We start from the raw sequence: 24280 nt of genomic DNA, 5'->3' as shown, positions 1-24280 counted from the left end.
GTCTGTTATTTTAACTCAATCAGCATGACAGAGTGATCTCCAGCCTTGTCCTCGTCAACACTCTCACCTGTGTTAACGAGATAATCACTGACATGATTTCAGCTGGTCCTTTTGTGGCAGGGCTGAAATGCAGTGGAAATGTTTTTTGGGGATTAAGTTCATTTTCATGGCAAAGAGGGACTTTGCAATTAATTGCAATTCATCTGATCACTCTTCATGACATTCTGGAGTATATGCAAATTGCCATCATCAAAACTGAGGCAGTAGACTTTGTGAAAATTAGTATTTGTGTCATTCTCAAAACTTTTGACCACGACTGTACATATAGTGACCTAGTGATTATACAGTTGCAGTCAGAAGTTTACATACACCTTAGCCAAATACATTTAAAAGTTTTTCACAATTTCTGACACTTAATCCTAGTAAAAAAATCCCTGTTTTAGGTCAGTTAGGATCATCATTTTATTTTAAGAATGTGAAATGTCAGAATAATAGTAGAGAGAATAATTTATTTCAGCTTTTATTTATTTCATCACATTCCCAGTGGGTCAGAAGTTTACATACACTCAATTAGTATTTGGTAGCATTGCCTTTAAATTGTTTAACTTGGGTCAAATGTTTTGGGTAGCCTTCCACAAGCTTCCCACAATAAGTTGGGTGAATTTTGGCCCATTCCTCCTGACAGAGCTGGTGTAACTGAGTCAGGTTTGTTGGCCTCCTTGCTCGCACATGCTTTTTCAGTTCTGCCCACAAACTTTCTATAGAATTGAGGTCAGGGCTTTGTGATAGCCACTCCAATACCTTGACTTTGTTGTCCTTAAGCCATTTTGCCACAACTTTGGAAGTATGCTTGGGGTCATTGTCCATTTGGAAGACCCATTTGCGACCAAGCTTTAACTTCCTGACTGATGTCTTGAGTTGTTGCTTCAATATATCCACATAATTTTCCTTCCTCATGATGCCATCTATTTTGTGAAGGGCACCAGTCCATCCTGCAGCAAAGCACCCCCACAGCATGATGCTGCCACCCCCGTGCTTCACGGTTGGGATGGCGTTCTTCGGCTTGCAAGCGTCCCCCTTTTTCCTCCAAACATAACGATGGTCATTATGGCCAAGCAGTTCTATTTTTGTTTCATCAGACCAGAGGACATTTCTCCAAAAAGTACGATCTTTGTCCCCATGTGCAGTTGCAAACCATAGTCAAGCTTTTTTATGGCGGTTTTGGAGCAGTGCTTTCTTCCTTGCTGAGCGGCCTTTCAGGTTATGTCGATATAGGAATCGTTTTACTGTGGATATAGATACTTTTGTACCTGTTTCCTCCAGCATCTTCACAATGTCCTTTGCTGTTGTTCTGGGATTGATTTGCACTTTTCTCACCAAAGTACGTTCATCTCTAGGAGACAGAACGCATCTCCTTCCTGAGCGCTATGACGGCTGTGTGGTCCCATGGTGTTTATACTTGTGTACTATTGTTTGTACAGATAAACATGGTACCTTCAGGCATTTGGAAATGGCTCCCAAGGATGAACCAGACTAGTGGAGGTCTAAAATTCTTTTTCTGAGGACTTGGCTGATTTATTTTTATTTTCCTATGATGTCAAGCAAAGAGGCACTGAGTTTGAAGGTAGGCCTTGAAATACATCCACAGGTACACCTCCAATTGACTCAAATGATGTCAATTAGCCTGTCAGAAGCTTCTAAGACCATGACATCATTTTCTGGAATTTTCCAAGCTATTTAAAGGCACAGTCAACTTTGTGTATTTAAACTTCTGACCCACTGGAATTGTGATACAGTGAATTATAAGTGAAAAGATCTGTCTGTAAACAATTGTTTGAAAAATTACTTGTGTCATGCACAAAGTAGATGTCCTACCCGACTTGCCAAAACTATAGTTTGTTAACAAGAAATGTGTGGAGTGGTTGAAAAACGAGTTTTAATGACTCCAGCCTAAGTGTATGTAAACTTCCGACTTCAACTGTATGTATAATCATTATTTCTGTTGGAAAGACTGTTTTTAAATGCATTCTTAGAAAATAAGGTTTTGCTCAGGGATCTCTCTCTCTCTCTCTGCTTGTAACTGACACCAGGCCTCACACACACACACACACACACACACACACACACACACACACACACACACACACACACACACACACACACACACACACACACACACACACACGCGCAGAGGGAGAGACAGAGGGAGAGCTGTCATTCATTGAAGGTAAATACAATTTTATTTTAAAACCCCTTATTTTTCTTCTTTATATGAATAATACATATTATTATTAAACAATACTACACATGACTACACAATACATGTTTATATGTATACTTTCTTTTACATTCCATTCTTAGAGAAAATGAAGAATCAGCATTTTCATCCTTTTGTACCCCGACACCCCCATCAGTCTCCAAATCACCGTCTTCATGCTTTTGAAAATACATACAGTGGGGGAAAAAAGTATTTAGTCAGCCACCAATTGTGCAAGTTCTCCCACTTAAAAAGATGAGAGAGGCCTGTAATTTTCATCATAGGTACACGTCAACTATGACAGACAAATGAGGGAAAAAAATCCAGAAAATCACATTGTAGGATTTTTTATGAATTTATTTGCAAATTATGGTGGAAAATAAGTATTTGGTCAATAACAAAAGTTTCTCAATACTTTGTTATATACCCTTTGTTGGCAATGACACAGGTCAAACATTTTATGTAAGTCTTCACAAGGTTTTCACACACTGTTGCTGGTATTTTGGCCCATTCCTCCATGCAGATCTCCTCTAGAGCAGTGATGTTTTGGGGCTGTCGCTGGGCAACACGGACTTTCAACTCCCTCCAAAGATTTTCTATGGGGTTGAGATCTAAGCCACTCCAGGACCTTGAAATGCTTCTTACGAAGCCACTCCTTCGTTGCCCGGGCGGTGTGTTTGGGATCATTGTCATGCTGAAAGACCCAGCCACGTTTCATCTTCAATGCCCTTGCTGATGGAAGGAGGTTTTCACTCAAAATCTCACGATACATGGCCCCATTCATTCTTTCCTTTACACGGATCAGTCGTCCTGGTCCCTTTGCAGAAAAAGCCCCAAAGCATGATGTTTCCACCCCATACTTCACAGTAGGTATGGTGTACTTTGGATGCAACTCAGCATTCTTTGTCCTCCAAACACGACGAGTTGAGTTTTTACCAAAAAGTTATATTTTGGTTTCATCTGACCATATGACATTCTCCCAAGCCTTTCTGGATCATCCAAATGCACTGGACATGTACTGGCTTAAGCAGGGGGACACGTCTGGCACTGCAGGATTTGAGTCCCTGGCGGCGTAGTGTGTTACTGATGGTAGGCTTTGTTACTTTGGTCCCAGCTCTCTGCAGGTCATTCACTAGGTCCCCCCGTGTGGTTCTGGGATTTTTGCTCACCATCCTTGTGATCATTTTGACCCCACGGGGTGAGATCTTGCGTGGAGCCCCAGATCGAGGGAGATTATCAGTGGTCTTGTATGTCTTCCATTTCCTAATAATTGCTCCCACAGTTGATTTCTTCAAACCAAGCTGCTTACCTATTGCAGATTCAGTCTTCCCAGCCTGGTGCAGGTCTACAATTTTGTTTCTGGTGTCCTTTGACAGCTCTTTGGTCTTGGCCATAGTGGAGTTTGGAGTGTGACTGTTTGAGGTTGTGGACAGGTGTCTTTTATACTGATAACAAGTTCAAACAGGTGCCATTAATACAGGTAACGAGTGGAGGACAGAGGAGCCTCTTAAAGAAGAAGTTACAGGTCTGTGAGAGCCAGAAATCTTGCTTGTTTGTAGGTGACCAAATACTTATTTTCCACCATAATTTGCAAATAAATTCATAAAAAATCCTACAGTGTGATTTTCTGGATTTTTTCTCAATTTGTCTGTCATAGTTGACATGTACCTATGATGAAAATTACAGGCCTCTCTCATCTTTTTAAGTGGGAGAACTTGCACAATTGGTGGCTGACTAAATACTTTTTTCCCCCCACTGTATGCACTAAGAGATTTGATGGCATTTGTGCTATTGAATTCAGAACAACCTAAAATCGTCACTTTGGTGTCTGGACTACATGCTACTGAAGAAATTTGTATGGCTTTCAAATAATCTTGCCCGCAGACTTCCTCTCCCAATGCGTACCCAGGAAAGGATGTTCCACTGAGGGCCTGTTCGATCTGACATAGAGCAAGTATTTTCTTAAGCCATTCTCTCATGCGAAACGCAGGAGAAAAAGGTTGTTGAGGCAGCGGTGTGTGAAAATCTTCACTGGTGAATCGTCCAATATGGCCTTCACTCATATCAATCACAACATTAAAACAATCAGGTGCAGCACAAAGAAGGGTCTCGATGGTTTTGTCATTGTGTCCCAGACATGAAGGACACACTACACCTAGAATTGGTCTAGGAGACATGTTTTCTGTAGAGTGTGTGGTTTATCTGTGCTAGACTTGTCACAGGACAAGTCTAACACTTACTTATACTCAGGCAGATTACCAGGAAATTACCTTTTCATTCTACAAGCTCACTACACACCTGCTCCATAAGTTCACTGCAAAAATTCCCAACTGTTTCAAATGTTCAAACACATTATTCAAGATGGTCACTACACCACACATCAATCACCAGGACATTACTTTTTATGTCAAACAGGTGCTTTACTTCAAAGGAACAGCTGCACCATCAAGTTACATAAGCACTCACTGGATAGTGTGAGAACATCTGGACAGGATGTCATTAACAGGGTCAAACACAGGTCACAGCAAAGCCCATCAATCACTTTTTGACAGCAACCATCTACTATATTCTCTCTCCTCTCTCTTCTCCCAGGCTTTCTATTCCTCCCTCCTTCCCTTGTTCTTCTCTTCCTGTCTCCCCTACACTCATTTCTGTCTGGTCTGGAAGGGGATACATAATCTCTACATCTGTTTTATGGCTTTTGGTTGCAGTCCAACACTGTTGTGCCACACTGCTGGCAGAGTGTTGCAGAGTACCACTAGATGGGGATGTGTAGTCATGGCAGGACGAACATACAAATCACAGGACAGCCAAATGATAAAAAGAGCGTGCTCGCTCACTGCTCCTTTAAATGACATGGGACTGCAAGTGTTTGGCGTGGTCCTTGATGATTCTGCTCCATAGGTATATTTTCCTCTAGGTTTCACATCTCTTCCCGGTCTTCACCCTCTTTCTGAAAGATATTACCCTTGAAGGGCCAGAGAGAGAGAGACAAATTGTTTGCAACATTCATACATAAAGAGGTTAGCGGGGCAGTCACATCACACCGTCATGACAGCGGCGATAAAGACACACAATGCCTAGTGCAGTGTAAGCAAACGGCAGAGCAGCGAGCGGGAGCTGTGGCGTGTGGAAAATGCTAGTGGACACAGACAATGCACCAGGCCCAGGCCTGACCAGCCCTCAGACGGACAGGGGTCGCCTCACTGCGGACAACATCCCCCTCTCTCCCTCCCTCCCTCTTTTTTTTTTCTTTTTTTCGGTTCCCCACAGCGCAGGGGCTGCCACAGCATGGCCTCGGGGAGGACACTGAAGTTCGCCCTTTGCGAGGTGCTGCAGTTTGCAGGCCTGTGCGTGCCGCTCTTCATCGTCATGCAAAGGTTCGCCCTCATCGTGGCGCGGGTCAAGAGTGTGGCGCAGCCGCCCGGCGACGCCAGCACCGCCTACTGGCTTATCGTGGCCTCCTCCATCGCCTATGTCACCTCCACAGCCCTGCTGGTCTGGGTGCCCATGAAGTACATGGTGTTCACAAATAAGAAGTTCCTTGTCGGCAGGAAGAAGTGGTGAGTGTCTTTCTGGTCTATCTGGTCTGTCTGTTCTGCGGCCTAGCTGGAAATCTATGCTAGGAGCTGTGTCTGAGCTGTAGCTGTAATATACCAGCACAGTGTTTTCTGGACCTGAGCCTTGTGGTGTAGTAATGGTTATCTGGTCTGTGTGGCGTGAACCTGACCGGTAGCTGTGCTCTGTCTGACTCGACTGGCATGCAATTGGTTTGGCCGTAGCCGGGCCACATCTATCATGCCAACATTGAGCATTTCCAAATGCATTAATATTTTCCTTTTTCATAACCTCTAGCCTATGACTATTGCTCCTTTCTCTCTTTCCTTCTCCCTCTCTCGGTCTGTCTCTCTCTCTCAGGAGGCCGGTGGCCCTGGTCTATGTGATCCTCTCCACATTACCCTGCTTTGCCTTTCTCATTGCCAGCTCAGAGGTAAACCATGTGACCCTGGTGTTATCCATCATTTGTTTATGCTCGTCTCAGTGTGTCTATGTTTCTGTGACCTTTGACTTAGATTCACCGTTGTAGGTGACCTTTGACACTCGACCTGTTGGTTACCTCTGAAATGAGAGTGACACTTACAAAGAGACATTCTAACTCAGAGGTATTCACATCCAGGCCCTGAGGTCTATATTGCCGGTTTCCTGGTACCCCTGGTAGTTAATTAATAGATTAATTATGCTGTTGATTAGCTCGAGTCCACTCACCTGATGTACCAGGTCCGAATCAGTATAGATGATTCCATCCATATCTAACCCTACTGAGCACAATGCAGACTATCGTCTACACTCTAAAGGGTACAATATTGTTCCCTGGAGTACAAGTAGATCAAAATACACATTATGTACCTTCAGAGGTACACATGTGATCTTACAAGTGCCTTTTAGGGTACTGTGTGGATAAAGAGTATAATGGTACATTTTTGTACCCAATATTTTGAACATAAATGTACAATCATGACACTCTTACTCTCAACATAAGGTGAAGACACATTTCTGTTTCCCAGGGTACAAACGTATTTTGTGTACCCTTAACTCTTGATGGTACTGATCTGTACCTTTGCTTAGCATAAAAGCAATGTATTGAAGAAAAGTACACATTTGTACCCACCATAAGGTACAATTATGATTTTTTGCCACCTAAAAATAACTAACGACTTTGTCACTAGGGTGGTACCCTATAAAGGCACATTTGTACCATAATCATTATCATCATCATATTTCTCAGCATGCTCTGCTCCAGGTAAATTTTTTAGTTGTTTTTATATCTGTGTTTTTGCATGTACACTATTCAAAAGTTTGGGGTTACTGTTTTCGAAAGAAAAGCAATTATTTTGTCCATTAAAATAACATCAAATTGATCAGAAATATAGAATAGACAAAGAACTTTCTTCTGAAACTCGTCAGTCTATTCTTGTGCTGAGAAATGAAGGCTATTCCATGCAAGAAATTGCCAAGAAACTGAAGACCTCTTACAACGCTGTGTACTACTCCCTTCACAGAACAGCACAAACTGGCTCTAACCAGAATAGAAAGAGAAATGGGAGGCCCCGGTGCATATCTGAGCAAGAGGACAAATACATTAGAGTGTCTAGTTTGAGAAACAGACGCCTCACAGGTCCTCAACTGGCAGCTTCATTTAATAGTACCCGCAAAACACTAGTCTCAACGTCAACAGTGAAGAGGTGACTCCGGGATGCTGACCCTTTAGGCAGAGTTGCAAAGAAAAAGCCATATCTCAGACTGGCCAATAAAAATAAAAGATTAAGATGGGCAGTCTGAGATATGGCTTTGCGCTGTTCTGTGAAGGGAGTAGTACACAGCTGTTATGATGAGTTTCCAGGTATCAAGTGATTACGAATGTAAGGATGTAGTTAGACACTTTTGATGGGGAGTTCATATTAGTATTTTCCATGGTTAGTTATAACAGAAGGACAGAGCTTTGCCTCTATCATCTCCTTCACTCCAGAACAAAGATCCACTCTCTCTATATATACACTCTGTTACAAGTCTCTCCACGAACATCTGGTAATCATCATGGGCACTCTTATTACTCTTTACCCCAAGTCAGTATATCCTGTCCATCAATCATGCTGTCATAAACATCAGTAATCTCCTTTGACATATGGAATGTAGACTCTGTGGCAACAAGCCAATTATCTAGTAACTCTAACCTGGTCCCCACATTACTATGACATGACATCATTACACTATAAAAACCTCATATCAATCCACTTTTTTTTTTCTTATTTTGTGGTAAGTAAGATCACTTAACCCCCAACAATTCATATAAAGTACAATATTCCCAATCAGTAGTATATATACAGTGGGGAGAACAAGTATTTGATATTCTGCCGATTTTGCAGGTTTTCCTACTTACAAAGTATGTAGAGGTCTGTAATTTTTATCATAGGTACACTTCAACTGTGAGAGACGGAATCTAAAACAAAAATCCAGAAAATCACATTGTATGATTTTTATGTAATTAATTTGCATTTTAGTGCATGACATAAGTATTTGATCATCTACCAACCAGTAAGAATTCCGGCTCTCACAAACCTGTTAGTTTTTATTTAAGAAGCCCTCCTGTTCTCCACTCATTACCTGATTTAACTGCACCTGTTTGAACTCGTTACCTGTATAAAAGACACCTGTCCACACACTCAATCAAACAGACTCCAACCTCTCCACAATGGCCAAGACCAGAGAGCTGTGTAAGGACATCAGGGATAAACTTGTAGACCTGCACAAGGCTGGGATGGGCTACAGGACAATAGGCAAGCAGCTTGGTGAGAAGGGAACAACTGTTGCCGCAATTATTAGAAAATTGAAGAAGTTCAAGATGACGGTCAATCATCCTCGGTCTGGGGCTCCATGCAAGATCTCACCTCGTGGGGCATCAATGATCATGAGGAAGGTGAGGGATCAGCCCAGAACTACACGGCAGGACCTGGTCAATGACCTGAAGAGAGCTGGGACCACAGTCTCAAAGAAAACCATTAGTAACACACTACGCCGTCATGGATTAAAATCCTGCAGCGCACGCAAGGTCCCCCTGCTCAAGCCAGCGCATGTCCAGGCCCGTCTGAAGTTTGCCAATGACCATCTGGATGATCCAGTCTCCAGACCTGAACCCAATAGAAATTCTTTGGAGGGAGCTGAAAGTCCGTATTGCCCAGCGACAGCCCCGAAAGCTGAAGGATCTGGAGAAGGACTGTATGGAGGAGTGGGCCAAAATCCCTGCTGCGGTGTGTGCAAACCTGGTCAAGACCTACAGGAAACGTATGATCTCTGTAATTTCAAACAAAGGTTTCTGTACCAAATATTAAGTTCTGCTTTTCTGATGTATCAAATACTTATGTCATGCAATAAAATGCAAATTAATTACTTAAAAATCATACAATGTGATTTTCTGGATTTTTGTTTTAGATTCCGTCTCTCACAGTTGAAGTGTACCTATGATAAAAATTACAGACCTCTACATGTTTGTAAGTAGGAAAACCTGCAAAATCGGCAGTGTATCAAATACTTGTTCTCCCTACTGTATATACCGACTAGCCAAATTAGCAAATTTAGATAAATCCAATTTTATTATCAACACAGCTAAGCAACCCCTCTTTCTCCCCCGGCACTTAAATCTTCTGGCGTCTCTTCATTATGTTCTTCAGACATCTTCACATTTCAAAATGACTTGCCCATGACAATGTCACAACTACAATGTCTCATTCGAGTCACCACCAACTCCACAACCTCATTGTCTTGTCCATTTGCCAACCATTATGCCCACATCATCAGAAATGTTGCATTTGAACATATATTTCTCCATTCTCACTCAATGGTGGACTCCTTTCCCACTCCTTCGAGATAATAACATGAGAAAATCTTTTGATATCTTCGATTGGTTGTTGTAGACCAGTTGCATGTAGACGTGGTATTTTACAAAAACATCTTCAACGCCTCTGATATTCACCTTCAGCCGGTTCATAAGTTGTTACTTTTATTTATTTAGGTTCACACCATGCTAGTCCAAATTATCCCTGCCATGCATCAAGACACCATCTGTTTACCTCACTAGGAGACAAAACATAACAGTTTAATTGATTTCAATTCTAATCCAATAAATCCATATAAACATTTACCATATGACAAATTATTATTTTTCAACAATTATTCTTAATACCAATTTCTAATATACTTCCCAATTTCTCTTCACATCGCTCTGTGTAGCGTCCTTCTTGCATCGCACCAATATGGATTCAAGATTCACTGCTGCAATGACACACAGACATGAACATAAAAACAAAAACAAAAACAATGTTCCACAGTGGCAGTTCCATCTTCCTCCTCTGATGTTTGATTACCTCCTATAGTGGGACAAATATATTTACAAATCTGTCTCTGCTACTACTGTCCCCTCCATTGAGGTAGTCAGCAACAACTAGTACTAACCACTTCACCTAGATTCTGTCCAGCTCTTACTTCTGTAGTCCTCTACTGCCACACAGTCTCCATGCACAGAACATGCACAGATTCTCCTTTCATGTTGACAGAGTTGCCTTCACCTTTTTGAAAGAAAACTTCATAACATTGTTAGTTGATACACAATATGCTACTTTACACAGTCTTCTTATCAATCAGTCAGGAAAAGTCTCTATTAGGAAGTGCACATTCTTGCATCTTGTTATAGTCACTTGTTTCCATAGACATGCCTCCACTACATTATACCTTATACCACAAATACATTTTCACCTAAAACATTTAACCTAATCCATAACACATTAATTACTACTGCTCATATTCTTACTACAATATGCAAATGTGCCAATAAATCCTCTTACCATCATTACTACCCCCTGTTCTGAACACGAGTCACAACGTGATTCATGCTTTCAAAAACAAAACACCAAGATTGCCTAAATTAAAATGACAACATTTGATAATACCTCAACTTACTTCTATCCCGTAAAGTAATCCAAGATTAGTACAATTGACTAGCAACAGGTATCCCTCATTCAGGGAAAGCTCTCTCTCTCTTTTGTTATTTTATGGTTCGAATCACATATATTATTACCAAATTATAAACTTCTTCACACTTTTCAGCATTATAAATTACCCTCAACTCAGTAAAATGATTTATCTTAAAATCCTCAGCCCTTGTTTCTAGGATTTCCAGTGTGGATGATCAAATTACACTAGAAAGTCAGTACAGAGTTCAGAGGTCATTGAAATCATTCAATTAAATGTTCCATCCTATAGTATACTAAACATTACCAACATTTCATAAATGTTGTGTACCCCAGGTGTACATTAAGTCCGCATGACATTTATTCTCATAAGAAATCATGTATACCCAAAACTCAGTCAAAAAAGAAAAGAATACTTCATACAATTCACTGTGTGTGCTCCTTTAAGACTTATCACCTTTGACCTGTTGAAAACTGTACAATCAAAATAAGAACCCTATATAAACATCATCCTAGGTGGGTTGTGTGTTTATTTGAAAAACTCAATTGAAAAACAACAAACAAAAATAGCCAGTCCTTACTTCATTTGGTAGCTCCCTTTTACGACCTAATACTGCCCAACTTCACTAAACTGCTCCCCCTAGCCCTGGGCAACATTCCAATGAGATAAGGAAATCCCCTTTCTCCTGGAAGAGAAATTATACATTTTATTAACATTTAATTACAATCAGTAATCCAAAGATAGTAAGTACGCATAAAACATGATACAGATATACAGTCTTATCTCATCAATAATCGTTTGTATCTAATTCCTTATAACTACTCCATAAAAAGATTATATAAAATCTCTCAAAAGGTGAAAACCACTCAAAGTTCCTCGAGTATACAATGATTGTGTTTAATTAATTACCCTTCAAATCATATCCTCTTTAAATCTCACAATGATTATTGAACCCCTAAATCTGCTCCATGTGATCCCATATCAAATGATCCATTATCGTTTACTTGATCAACAACATAGGAAATATCTGTTTCCCCTTCTATTGTTCCTGTCACTCCTGTAAATGTCATATTTAATTCATTAACCAATACAATCACGTACTCCGCATAAGTAAGACGTGATATTTTATCCCAGGCATCTATTTAAAAATTGTTTGCTACGTTGTCTCCTACTCTCCCCTTAACATAATGCAATAGGAGACTTCCATCAATCCTGGAAAAAAACTCAGAAGACACTAGAAAATACCACGTTTCATTAAGTTCACTACACCTTCTAATATAAACCTATAACCCCTTTCTAGTAATTTAATCATCGCAGCCTGTTGCATTGATATTTTAAAATATAAACCTATTGTTTAATAACTTCATACTTATAAACAATGTTTACTTAATCCATCATCCTAATAGTAAAAACTATATCCCATTGTTCAACGTACCATAACAGATTATCGTTTTTAGAATTAATGAATCATGTCATTAGTAAATTGTCTCCACAAAGCACTACTACCTAATAACATATTTTCATTCACCTAAATATAAAGAATTATTTTAATATCCGGCTATAAAACAATCCAATTCAACATCAATTCAACATGTCTCATCAAACAATACAATTCACCATTTCTCAACACTCACTGAACCTACTTTTATTTTCAAACACAGACAACCCTCTATAATCTCAATTATTCTCTATTGCTGACTTTCCATCTAACGTTCCTTTAACAGATGACAAATTATTTTAAAATTATAGTCAAAACAAATAAAACATCTCTTCACAGCTATGCAACTTTGATTAATATGTTATACTATCCTCTATGTGTTGGTAAAACAATCCCTTTCACATAATGTTATCAATTCACCTAGTAATCTAGGTCAACAGCATCAATGTAAAAGTTTTGCTTTCTGTCCCTACCTGGGTTTGAACCAGGGACCCTCTACACACATCAACATTTACCATCGAAACACCATTACCCGTCGCTCCACAAAATCCGCTATCCTTGCAAAGCAAGTTAAGCAACTACTTCCACGTCGCATAGCAAGCTACGTCACCACTCTAAACATCACTAGTTCTCAACACTAACTAGCTAGCCCTTTCACACCAAACATTCAACCCCCTATGACTTCCTTCTCCACAGCAACCACTGATCCTTGTACACCTAACATAACCCATAATGTCCCTTACAGCGCTCACACGTTACAGCGAGCCCAAATGGTTAACACCCGCAGACACAAAACATGGAAATTCTTCCATTTCTTACTAGTAGACAAAATAAAACACACTCTCAAACAGCGTTCTACATTTACCTCTATCGTAGGGTTTAAAAACTATTGTAACAACATTAACCATCCTAAATTGCTGTAGTAACGTCATGTTTGGTTCAGTTTATCACCAATCCTCCATTATTAGAATACATCAGATCTACGTAAATATCCTTTCTAAGTAGGCTAGAAGTAACACCAAACACTTGTTGTATTTTACCATCATATATTGAATTTATCCATTTAATCAATATCCAATTTATTTATGGACATTACACCACCATTCTCAATCGTGTAATCTAGCAAACCCTTAGGCAACGCCAAAAAATGACTACCACGCAATCGTCTCTCTATACCTGTTAAATAAGTGAGTCTTTCTATTTGAACCAAAACACGCTACAAATCTTCCATTCAACATCACCAAACCAAATACTCTGTATTATCTGTTCAAGCAACACATACCAGCAGTTGAATGGGGCGGCAGGTAGCTTAGTGGTTAAGAGCGTTGTGCCAGTAACCGAAAGGTCGCTGGTTCTAATCCCCGAGCCGACTAGGTGAAAAATCTGTCGATGTGCCCTTGAGCAAGGCACTTAACCCTAATTGCTCCTGTAAGTCGCTCTGGATAAGAGCGTCTGCTAAATGACGTAAAATGTTGAATAACACTCATAAATATAGATTTGACTCTATGCCATTGAAATGAGAAATACATTCCACAAATAGCTCAATTACAATGGTTTCTCATCTTACCCTCTGATACAAAATGAAGTTCCATCACTTCACTACGTTAGCTCTACCCTGATAATTAGTTCAATGGAAACCCTATATTGGCTTTGTACTATATTATACATTACGTCTATAACCACATTACTTATGGTCAGTTTATTCCTTAAACCTTATCTCTATCATATGATCCAACAACGGTAAAAACTTAGAAAACCCATATTAATTACTTCCCCACCCATGACGTACGTCTACGTTTGGGTGAACAAGTTAATACATATATAACGTTAGAAACTTCTCGGTACTCACATCAAATAATCCCTTCGTGGTGTTTTTAACCATTCTTAATCGACACAAATCACTTCTTCAAACATTTTCCCAGCGGAACCAAAAATAGACTGTAATTTCCCGGACACTGCCCTGCCTGTCCAGACAATACAGACCTTTCCACTACTCTCTAAAATAACCTCACAATCTCCATACCACTCCTTGATATTCTATGAATTAATTATGTTATATATCGTAACTTCTTATGCACCCCTCAGATTCAAATTATTTTCTGCTCTTTGTTCCTAAAATCGCCCATGTTGTCCCATTAAATTACTTAACTTTACATTACTTTGACAAAATACTTATTCTAACTGTGGATTTGCCTGTAATCATTTCGTCATTTCCTGTCTCTCACTTTGAGTTAAATGAAGCTCTGCTTTACTCTTACTGGTGACTTTTTTTTTCTCCAGATATCGGTCTACTAAGCTGGCCATTCATTATTACTATTAGTTCATGCAATTATTAGTAATTAAATACTTCCATAAAAAATCCCCATCATGATCTGTATTAAAATGTAGTTCCTATAAATGTCATTTTGGTGCTATGATTCAATATGTTACATTGCATTGGCTCCATCTCCTGGTCGTTTTGAGTAATTCAGTTTTCTAATTCTCTCCTCATTGTATAATGTTCTACCACAGTATTCTTAAACATTCATGGCCTCAAACCATATCCATGATCAAACTCTTAAATATGAATGGCCTCAAACCATGTCCTTCATGGCCTCAAACCATAATGATAAAGGGCTCTAACATTTATCCCTAAGTCTGCTGAGGACTTGAACCTCACAACTTTTAACCTTTTTAGTATTGTCTTTTTACTAAGGACTGTACTCTTCAACTGAATAATTTTAACCTTCAACCGTAGGCCTCGAACCTGCACCAAAATACCTTGTAGGGCCTTTATAACCTTCTACCAAGGAATCGCACCTCTTCATCATGGCCTCAAACCATATCTCTTTCGACACAGGACTCGAACCTATGTACCAAAATACCTTATTCTATTTCATAATGTCGTACACTGTATAATCTCGTCATGTTGAGGACTCGAACCTCTGACCTATGTTATCGTAGTACACATTAAAATTTCCTACGCCCACTATTGTTACACCCATTCTCCTTCTTCTCTGTTGATTTTTTAGTCATTACTCTGACCGAACCCTTAGAAACATAGCACCCTATTATTGTCTAATTTGATAATTCTCCTTACATCCCACTAAACAACTCAATACCACCCATCGTCCACCTTTTAAAATATAGAATTTTAAAAGTCCGTTACAGCTAAACCTTACCACAGATAAGCAGAATTTGACATAATAAAAAAAATGAAAGTCTGCTTACCTGTTAGTTTGGCTGTATACTGCATCCTGTTCGTTTAGACGCCAATCTGTTATGATGGGTTTCTAGGTATCAAGTGATTACGAATGTCAGGATGTACTTAGATACTTTTGATGGGGAGTTCATATTAGTATTTAATATGTTCCATGGTTAGTTATAATAGAAGGACAGAGCTTTGCCTCTATCATCTCCCTCACTCCAGAACAAAGATCCACTCTCTCTATATATACACTCTGTTACAAGTCTCTCCACGAACATCTGGTAATCATCATGGGTACTCCCATTCTTTGATGTCATTACTCTTTACCCCAAGTCAGTGTATCCTGTCCATCAATCAGGCTATCATAAACATCAGTAATCTCCTTTGACATAAGGAATGTAGACTCCGTGGCACCAAGCCACTTATCTGGTAACTCTAACCTGGTCCCCACGATACTATGACATGACATCATTACACTATAAAAACCTCATATCAACAGCGTTGTACGAGATCTTGAGTTTCTTGGCAATTTCTCGCATGGAATAGCCTTCATTTCTCAGAACAAGAATAGACTGACGAGTTTCAGAAGAAAGTTATTTGTTTCTGGCCATTTTGAGCCTGTAATCGAACCCACAATTGCTGATGCTCCAGATACTCAACTAGTCTCAAGAAGGCCAGTTTTATTGCTTCTTTAATCAGCACAACAGTTTTCAGCTGTGCTAACATAATTGCAAAAGGGTTTTCTAATGATCAATTAGCCTTTTAAATTGATCAACTTGGATTAGCACACACAATGTGCCATTGGAACACAGGACTGATGGTTGCTGATAATGGGCCTCTGTACGCCTATGTACAGTGGGGAGAACAAGTATTTGATACACTGCCGATTTTGCAGGTTTTCCTACTTACAAAGCATGTAGAGGTCTGTAATTTTTATCATAGGTACACTTCAACTGTAAGAGACGAAATCACATTGTATGATTTTTAAGTAATTAATTTGCATTTTATTGCATGACATAAGTATTTGATACATCAGAAAAGCAGAACTTAATATTTGGTACAGAAACCTTTGTTTGCAATTACAGAGATCATACCTTTCCTGTAGGTCTTGACCAGTTTTGCACACACTGCAGCAGGGATTTTGGCCCACTCCTCCATACAGACCTTCTCCAGATAACTTCAGGTTTCGGGGCTGTCGCTGGGCAATAAGGACTTTCAGCTCCCTCCAAAGATTTTCTATTGGGTTCAGGTCTGGGGACTGGCTAGGCCACTCCAGGACCTTGAGATGATTCTTACGGAGCCACTCCTTAGTTGCCCTGGCTGTGTGTTTCGGGTCATTGTCATGCTGGAAGACCCAGCCACGACCCATCTTCAATGCCCTTACTGAGGGAAGGAGGTTGTTGGCCAAGATCTCGCGACATGCGCTGGCTTGAGCAGGGGGACCTTGACGGCGTAGTGTGGTCCCAGCTCTCTTCAGGTCATTGACCAGGTCCTGCCGTGTAGTTCTGGGCTGATCCCTCACCTTCCTCATGATCATTGATGCCCCACGAGGTGAGATCTTGCATGGAGCCCCAGACCGAGGGTGATTGCCCGTCATCTTGAACATCTTCCATTTTCTAATAATTGCGCCAACAGTTGTTGCCTTCTCACCAAGCTGCTTGCCTATTGTCCTGTAGCCCATCCCAGCCTTGTGCAGGTCTACAAGTTTATCCCTGATGTCCTTACACAGCTCTCTGGTCTTGGCCATTGTGGAGAGGTTGGAGTCTGTTTGATTGAGTGTGTGGACATGTGTCTTTTATACAGGTAACGAGTTCAAACAGGTGCAGTTAATACAGGTAATGAGTGGAGAACAGGAGGGCTTCTTAATGAAAAACTAACAGGTATGTGAGAGCCGGAATTCTTAATGGTTGGTAGGTGATAAAATACTTATGTCATGCAATAAAATGCAAATGAACTATTTAAAAATCATACAATGTGATTTTCTGGATTTTTGTTTTAGATTCCATCTCTCACAGTTGAAGTGTACCTATGATAAAAATTACAGACCTCTACATGCTTTGTAAGTAGGAAAACCTGCAAAATCAGCAATGTATCAAATACTTGTTCCCGCACTGTAGATATTCCATAAAAAATTAGCAGTTTCCAGCTACAATAGCCATGTACAACATTAGCAATGTCTACACTGTATTTCTGATTAATTTGATGTTATTTTAATGGACAAAGAAATTGCTTTTCTTTCGAAAACAAGGACATTTCTAAGTGACCCCAAACTTTTCAATGGTAGTGTATATTGATTGATTGATTGATTGATCTTATGCTACACAAAGATAAATAGCATATATTTTTCTAAACTAATCCAATCAGTTAGTTATATTTTTTGCACCCGTTATTGAAATGGTTGGTCCAGTTTAAATGGCTTAGGTAGTCTCCTCACAATATTCCTAACCCTGGCTGTCATTCTGAAGGCAGGTTGCGGGTGAATAACAATCCCAACTGTTGGACATCTTAACTCTGGCTGGATTCTGATAGGAATTACACATTACTTTGCAAGCCATCATAATGTGACTTACAGGTAGGGTTCCCAGGTTTTCCAGAAATCCCGGTTGAAAGATTTGTGGCATTGGGAGCGAATAACTAGGAAATATGGAACCCATCAACCAGGATTTCTGGAAAATCTGGGAATTTTGGGAAAGTTACAATAATTTTGCAACCCTACTTGCAGGCCTGATGTGGCCTGTAAACTATGAGGTTCAGGCCACTGTATTAGGGTAAAATGTGTTTAATTTTAATGATAACATTCACCTAGGAACTTACTTGGTGAAGGTCACAGTACTGAAAATGAACGAATTAAACAATCATGTCTCTGTTACTAACAAATACAGTCAATTCTACAATTCACTCGAAAAGGCAAGGCACACCAGGAAATTATATTGGAGGCATGGCTTAGTGGGGGCGTGGTTTTCAGTTAGTTTTTTTTTGGCCAAATGTGAGTGGAAGTGTTGTACCAGTTTAAGTGGTCTATGGTAGAGGTACATTTTTGCTACTTTCAAGGAACAAATGGCTTTGTTACTGTGGTGGTTCCCTATAAAGGCAAAATATTCATTTTCTAGAAACATGCTTTTGTACCTGTGGACTATATGTAAGAAAGGTACTATCCATGGTATGAACTGGGGTACAATTATGTATCTATAACTAAAGGTACAAAAGGCGTACTACATGGTACCACCCCAGTGAGAAGCATTTGTACCCCTTTGGGAACAAATCTATTAAAAAAAAAATCTGAGTGTACCATCATGACACAACCACGGGATAATTAAGTTATTTGAAGTGCGGTGTCCTAGCGGGGGGGTCTTATGAGAGAGGAAGGGGTAAAGTTGATGAGTTGAGAGTAGTGATGTTACGTTTGATCCCGGAGCTCCGAGGCATACGTCGAATGTACTTCGAAGCAGTGTGCCGATTCCTTTATTACATTATCAGAAGCATGTGATTAATGACGTCCGGCGCTTCGTTTCATTGAACAACCACCTGATTGGTTTGGTAGAAGACAAAAATGCTACGCTGCGCACAGGCTACAGGGTGTGGGACGTCATGAATAATAATTTGGTTGCTCTAAATTATTTTTACCAGCAGGTGCCACTACTGTACACTGTGTTGATCAAAGTCTCGAGTAATGAACTTATTTTTGACACAATTGGCTGGAAAACCTAGTTGAGAGGAACAGTTAAGTTCTCAGGGGAGCAATCTACAGCCCTATGGCCAAGGAGCTACTGATAAGCAGCTGAGTTCCTCTTCCTGTCCCAGCTTCCCTGGTCACATCAACTGTCCATCTGGCACTTTACCACTTCCTGTCTGTGAAGAGCCCACCTCTTATGAGTCCACTTTCTAGAGGTTCCTGAAGGTCCAGGGGTGACGTCAGGTCCATGGCTTATCTACTCTCTTTTACATGAGAGAAGCCATAAATTCAGCTCTTTTGTTCTGTGTCCTGTAGGCAAGTAGTCCTGAGTTAAGCACATGCCAGAGCTACAAGTGATTAGCCCACTAACCCAGTGTCACAGAGGGTATATAGCAGTCATAGGGTGCCATGTAGTGTTTGGAGAAGCCAAGCTGGCACAGGACTGTCACATGACTGGCACATGACCGTTTCATTAGATCACAATCAGGGCTAGAAATTGTAATGATAGCTGCTTTATTGAGGAACAATGTACTTACCATGACTGATGTGGTGTCCCACCTAGCTATCTTAACATACAGTGGGGGAAAAAAGTATTTAGTCAGCCACCAATTGTGCAAGTTCTCCCACTTAAAAAGATGAGAGAGGCCTGTAATTTTCATCATAGGTACACGTCAACTATGACAGACAAATTGAGAAAAAAAAATCCAGAAAATCACATTGTAGGATTTTTTATGAATTTATTTGCAAATTATGGTGGAAAATAAGTATTTGGTCACCTACAAACAAGCAAGATTTCTGGCTCTCACAGACCTGTAACTTCTTCTTTAAGAGGCTCCTCTGTCCTCCACTCGTTACCTGTATTAATGGCACCTGTTTGAACTTGTTATCAGTATAAAAGACACCTGTCCACAACCTCAAACAGTCACACTCCAAACTCCACTATGGCCAAGACCAAAGAGCTGTCAAAGGACACCAGAAACAAAATTGTAGACCTGCACCAGGCTGGGAAGACTGAATCTGCAATAGGTAAGCAGCTTGGTTTGAAGAAATCAACTGTGGGAGCAATTATTAGGAAATGGAAGACATACAAGACCACTGATAATCTCCCTCGATCTGGGGCTCCACGCAAGATCTCACCCCGTGGGGTCAAAATGATCACAAGAATGGTGAGCAAAAATCCCAGAACCACATGGGGGGACCTAGTAAATGACCTGCAGAGAGCTGGGACCAAAGTAACAAAGCCTACCATCAGTAACACACTACGCCGCCAGGGACTCAAATCCTGCAGTGCCAGACGTGTCCCCCTGCTTAAGCCAGTACATGTCCAGGCCCGTCTGAAGTTTGCTAGAGTGCATTTGGATGATCCAGAAGAGGATTGGGAGAATGTCATATGGTCAGATGAAACCAAAATAGAACTTTTTGGTAAAAACTCAACTCATCGTGTTTGGAGGACAAAGAATACTGAGTTGCATCCAAAGAACACCATACCTACTGTGAAGCATGGGGGTGGAAACATCATGCTTTGGGGCTGTTTTTCTGCAAAGGGACCAGGACGACTGATCCGTGTAAAGGAAAGAATGAATGGGGCCATGTATCGTGAGATTTTGAGTGAAAACTTCCTTCCATCAGCAAGGGCATTGAAGATGAAACGTGGCTGGGTCTTTCAGCATGACAATGATCCCAAACACACCGCCCGGGCAACGAAGGAGTGGCTTCGTAAGAAGCATTTCAAGGTCCTGGAGTGGCCTAACCAGTCTCCAGATCTCAACCCCATAGAAAATCTTTGGAGGGAGTTGAAAGTCCGTGTTGCCCAGCGACAGCCCCAAAACATCACTGCTCTAGAGGAGATTTGCATGGAGGAATGGGCCAAAATACCAGCAACAGTGTGTGAAAACCTTGTGAAGACTTACAGAAAACGTTTGACCTGTGTCATTGCCAACAAAGGGTATATAACAAAGTATTGAGAAAATTTTGTCATTGACCAAATACTTATTTTCCACCATAATTTGCAAATAAATTCATTAAAAATCCTACAATGTGATTTTCTGGAAAAAAAAATCTCATTTTGTCTGTCATAGTTGACGTGTACCTATGATGAAAATTACAGGCCTCTCTCATCTTTTTAAGTGGGAGAACTTGCACAATTGGTGGCTGACTAAATACTTTTTTTCCCCCACTGTACATGTCTTAACTGTAAGTTGCTCTGGATAAGAGTCTGCTAAATGACAAAAATGTAAATGCAATCTGATTCGAATCACAGATTGGTTTTGATCGTTGTTTTCTCTCAGGTGCAGATCAATAACAGTATAAGACAGGACACGTTCGCAGAGCTCCCCGTGTCGCTGGTGCTCTTCTCTCTCATCTCCATCGATATCGTGGAGAGGATCCGCCACTGTCGACTCACTGGACACGGTGAGAACACAAAGCTCTGTGTTCAACACACGTTTTAACTGAACACTAGCTAGCTACTGTAGTCTGAATAACACCTGATCCTCTGCCAACTCACTGAGCGCAATCTCTGTCACATGCAGCTGGACCTAGTGTCATTTCATTACGACAACAATACTGTACACTATCCGGGAATATGTTCTATCAGGAGATATGTATCTCAGGAAATGAACAGGAAATTCTCTGTACGACCCCCCAATTGATTTTTTTGTAACACAGTGCTGAATTGGAAAAAAACATGACATGTTCTAAGGACGGCTCTCAGTTTCTTGGAATCCCTTTATTCAAGGAAATAACCAGATCCCAAATGTTATCGTCCTTTTCCACTGATCAGAAATGCTATTGTATTATGGTAAAATATAGTACATATAGAGCCCAGAGAGACAATCGCTGTGTTGTGCTGTGTTCTACACTGTTGGGCTGTGTTCTACACTTTTGGGCTATGTTGTATGCATGTTTGTGCCATAATGAGATGTTCTGATCTGCGTCATTCTGTCATGGCTAACATACTCATGTGCTGTTGTCTTTCCGTCCAGCTAATGAATTGGACCAAGATACTGAGATCCCTTCCATTGTCCTCACGCACGTGGAGCACCTACGTGGAACCCCAGTGACACCGGGTAACCCAGCAAACCCTGCATCACCCGTAACGCCAGCTGTGCCCGGGCAACCTGCACAACCAGGGCAACCTGGTGGTCCGAATGGGCAGGACCAGAACGGGGCAGGCTCTCGACCAGAGGCCAATGGGACTTTCCAGGGGATGTCAGGGGGGATGTCAGGTAACCAGATACCAGGGAGACAGTTTAGCATCTCAGGCCTGAGCTCACGCTCGGCACGCTCGGCACGCTCGGCACGCTCGGCACGCTCGGCACGCTCGGCACGCTCGGCACACTCTGTCAGCACGTCGGTGGACCGCGGCGTCTCACCGTACGCCTCCACAGGGCCGCTGCACTTCCTGTGTGCCAGCGATGCCCGAGCCGAGGTATTTGTGGACAGCTTTCTGTTCTGGATGGACACGGTGGAGATGGTGAGGGTGGCTGGGCACCCGGCGGTCTACTACTCGGGCTGGGTGTTCCCTATCTACATTTTCAGCTACCTGTCGTGCCTGCGGCTGGTGGTCATGCCCCACAGTCCCCTGCTGTCATCGCTAGGCGTGGCCCTGCAGGATCTGCCCTTCCTGTTTGTGCGTATCGGCCTCATCGCCTTCTTCGGCTTTGTCACGCCCCTCCTCTACCTGATGAAGAACCTGCTTGTCTGCCTGGCCTACATCTACTTTAACTTTATGACCAAGCTGAGGGTCTTCAACACCGAGAGGATGTTCTGATCTGAGCCGCCAGCCAAAGATGAGAAAAAACAATGGACTAGAACCCACTGGGCAAAACTGGTTTCCACGTCATTTCAACCCCCCCCCCCCCCCCAAAAAAAATGTGATGACGTTGAATCAACGTGGAAAACTGATTGAATTTGCAAAAAGTCATCAACGTAAGGGAATGTATTTTTGTGTTGAATTTTTGTTTTTAACCTAAATCCAATGTCATGGTGACATTTTTTGTTGATTTCACGTTGAATTCACATTAGTTGACAACTCAACCAAATGTAAATCAAAACTAGATGTTGAAATTACGTCTGTGCCCAGTGGGAATGGACTTTATAACAGAGACACCAAACCAAAAGCAGACAAAAACAACAACGGGCTCACACGGCGATGAGAAGAACGGGAGAGGATTCCTGTGTTCGGCACAGTGAAGAGAGATTGATCCATTTGATAATGATTATTCAGATTAAAGGAGGGACAGGATGACATTGTGGTGCTTTTTGCAGGCTAAAAGGGAACTCTTTGGCAATGTGTTCCCGTAAAGGGGATGGAGGACATTCACTGTCAGAGGACTATGTGCTGTCATAGTGTTATCTTATTTCCTATTTGTTCAATGTTGTGTTTTTAGCCCCCCCTCCCCAACTCCCCAACTCCCCTTGCCCCTTGTCCCCAACCTGAACCATGGCACTTTGAGAATGTAAAGAACCTGTCATGTCACTTCTTACAGATTTGATAACAGAGAATATATGATATTTCTATTCTATTACCATAAAGTGCAGTGAATTGTGTAAGAATATACATCAATGTTGTTATACATCCCAGATTTCTTTCCCTTGCTAGGTTATGATCATATCCACAAATTTAAAACAAAGCGTGAGTTTGTACAAATGAAACATATTTTTGGGTGTAAAAATGTATAAAGAAAAATAGAGACTCTGAGAAAAAAAGAAATCTGTTTTATGATATGATTTCAGGTGAGCATGAACTGTGTATGACTGCATTTACACGCGTGCGTTAGTGAGAGTGTGTGTTTATTGTTAAAATGTTGTGCATGTATTGCGCTGTATGTATAGTACATGACAGTGTATGACTGTGTGTTCTTTTCAGGCTCCTCCCCAGCCTCAATCAGCCCACAATGGGGCGTCAGGGCTCCATGTTGGGCTCCCCACGAGAAGGTTGACGTTTATTGGGATGAGCCTTGTCCTTGAGGCAGAACTGAACAATTTCCACTAGATGGGCCAGCTGCAAAGTCAAAACTGGCTATATTGTAAAAAGTCATGAAAATGAAATTAGCTTTCTGGTCTTAATTTAAGGTTAGGGTTACGTTTTAGGGTTAGCAGTGTGTTTAAGGTTAAGGTTTAAAATCAGATCTATCTATCTAAAGGCCCTTATTTCAGCATAAAGTGATAATGATGTGTGTGCAGTGTGTGAAAATGCAT

General features: G+C 41.0%; 1 pseudogene across 1 annotated transcript; it reads left to right on the top strand.

Moving 5' to 3' along the window:
* Positions 1-5393: 5393 nt before the first annotated feature.
* Positions 5394-22850, top strand: LOC311109015 (transmembrane protein 236-like; annotated as a pseudogene). The gene is made up of 4 exons: positions 5394-5820; positions 6176-6248; positions 21367-21490; positions 22063-22850. The product of its transcript is annotated as a transmembrane protein 236-like (transcript).
* The last annotated feature ends 1430 nt before the right edge of the window (positions 22851-24280 follow it).

The sequence above is a fragment of the Coregonus lavaretus genome (genome assembly GCF_964263955.1).
Source record: "Coregonus lavaretus genome assembly, chromosome: 34".
In the NCBI taxonomy this organism is placed as follows: Eukaryota; Metazoa; Chordata; class Actinopteri; order Salmoniformes; family Salmonidae; genus Coregonus; species Coregonus lavaretus.
Note: the sequence above shows the minus strand (reverse complement) of the source record. Positions and strands in the feature narration are given on the sequence as shown.